This window comes from Eschrichtius robustus, chromosome 2, assembly GCF_028021215.1.
Source record: "Eschrichtius robustus isolate mEscRob2 chromosome 2, mEscRob2.pri, whole genome shotgun sequence".
Lineage (NCBI taxonomy): Eukaryota > Metazoa > Chordata > Mammalia > Artiodactyla > Eschrichtiidae > Eschrichtius > Eschrichtius robustus.
The window spans coordinates 165358454-165360607 of record NC_090825.1 but is presented as its reverse complement, the minus strand read 5'-3'; the positions used below and the strand labels follow the sequence as shown (position 1 = coordinate 165360607).

Sequence of the window (2154 nt, the reverse complement as noted above, 5' to 3'; positions counted from 1 at the left end):
CAGGAAAATTGAAAGGTGTTCCAAGAATTACTCAAGGGAGTCACCGGGTCCTGCGTGGAGGTGCTCCTAGAAAGTGTTGCTGGAGCATTGGAGGTTCGTTCTCACCTCAGATCCGGGGCAGGTCAGGTTCCAGGTCCATGATCTTCCCCTGAGATCTCCCTTATCTCCCTCAGCTTCAAGAAAATGGCGGAAGCAATGGAGTCCGAGATGGAGGAAACTTTCAAAACTGTTAATTTCTGGAGGAAGAAGAAGGAACAAGAAGAATTCCGTAAACTCTTTATTGGTGGCTTGAGCTCTGAAACCACAGAAGACAATCTGAGGAACTACTACCAGCAATGGGGAAAACTTACAGGCTGTGCGGTCATAAGGGATCCTGCCAGCAAAAGATCAAGAGGATTCGGTTTTGTCACGTTTTCATCCATGGCTGAGGTGGATGTTGCCATGGCTGCCAGACCTCATTCCATTGATGGGAAAACGGTTGCGCCCAAACGTGCAGTCCCGAGAGGATTCTGGACAGCGGGGCGCTTTCTTGACTGTGAAGAAGCTGTTTGTTGGTGGAATTGAAGAAGATCCTGAGGCGCATCACCTTAGAGGTTACTTTGAGAAATACGGAAAAATCGATGCCATTGAGATAATTACCGATAGGGAGTCTGGAAAGAAAAGAGGCTTTGGATTTGTTACTTTTAATGACCATGATCCCGTGGATAAGCTTGTGCTGCAGAAATACCATAGCATCAATGGTCATCATGCAGAAGTAAGAAAGGCCTTGTCTCGACCTAAAATGCAGGAAATCCACAGTTCTAGAGGTGGAAGAGGAGGCAACGTCGGTTTTGGAGACTCTCCTGGTGGTGGTGGAAATGTTGGAGCAGGACCAGGACGAGGAAGGAAATCTGGAGGACGATCTGACGGATTCAGGAGTGGTCGGTGGACTTGGTCATGGCTCTAATAGGTGTGGAGGAGGACCTGGAGGTGACAATTTTGGAGGTGGCCCTGGTTATGGAGGAGGAGGAAGATATGGTGGTGGAGGACCTGGATCTGGCAACCAGGGTGGAGGCTCCGGGGGTGGGTGTGGCATCTATGGAGGAGGAAAGTGCGAGTGGAAACGACAATGCTTTTCAGAAATCATAACCAGCAACCTTCTAACTGAGCTTAGTGAAGAGTGGAAACTTTGGCTGCAGGAACAAGGATTACACCGTGGAGGAAAGTATGGTCCAGGAGGCAGTGGAGGAAGTGGGCATTATGGAGGGACCATCCGATACTGAGCTTCTATTTGCTGTGGGCAAGCGGGAAAGCCCAGAGGCAGCAGAACATCTTCAGGTCGTGGAAACTCTTACCTCAGTCATGCAGAAATATGCAGTGATATGGCAGAAGACATCAGAGCAGATGAGGAGAGCCATTTGTGAATGGATTGGATTATTTAAGAACATTACCTGGACTGCTTTCTGCTCCTCCATCTTCGTGGGCTTCCTAGAATCATTGCAACGCCGCCGGCATGTCTCAGGCTGAGTTTGAGAAAGCTGCTGAGGAAGTTAAGCACCTCAAGTCCAAGCCAGCAGACGATGAGATGCTGTTCATCTACAGCCCCTACAAACAAGCAACCGTGGGTGACATAAATACAGAATGGCCTGGAATGTTGGACCTCAAAGGCAAGGCCAAGTGGGATGCCTGGAATGAGCTGAAAGGGACTTCCAGGGAAGATGCCATGAAAGCTTATGTCGACAAAGTAGAAGAACTAAAGAAAAAATATGGAATGTAAGGGACTGGGTTTGGCTGCCAGCCACACATTTCACCTAAACTGATCTAATACCTTGTTTTTCTAATACTGTGGATGAAGTTAATAAATAACTAGTTAACCCAGTTGCTCAAAATAGCCCAGGATATGACACTAACAGACTAGGGGCTGAAATGGTTACTGATCCTCGCTGAGTAGTTTTTATCAATAGATCAATTAAAAGTACGTTTGTTACTTAAAAAAAAAAAAAAAAAGAACATTACCTTACTATGGAGGAAAGATTGTGGAAAAAAATACTTTTGAGACAGTTTCTTAGCTTTCTAATTGTTTCTTTCTACTGGTCTTTGTAAGAGTGTAGAAGCATACCTCCTTTGATCATGTTGAAATTTGTAAGTGTTGGGTGACATATGAAACCATTTTCA

At 46.1% G+C, this 2154-nt stretch overlaps 2 pseudogenes; both read left to right on the top strand.

The window, feature by feature from the left end:
* The first annotated feature begins 207 nt into the window (after positions 1-207).
* Positions 208-1262, top strand: LOC137758714 (heterogeneous nuclear ribonucleoproteins A2/B1 pseudogene; annotated as a pseudogene).
* A 194-nt stretch (positions 1263-1456) lies between these two features.
* On the top strand, positions 1457-1870 carry LOC137758715 (acyl-CoA-binding protein pseudogene; annotated as a pseudogene).
* Positions 1871-2154: the final 284 nt, after the last annotated feature.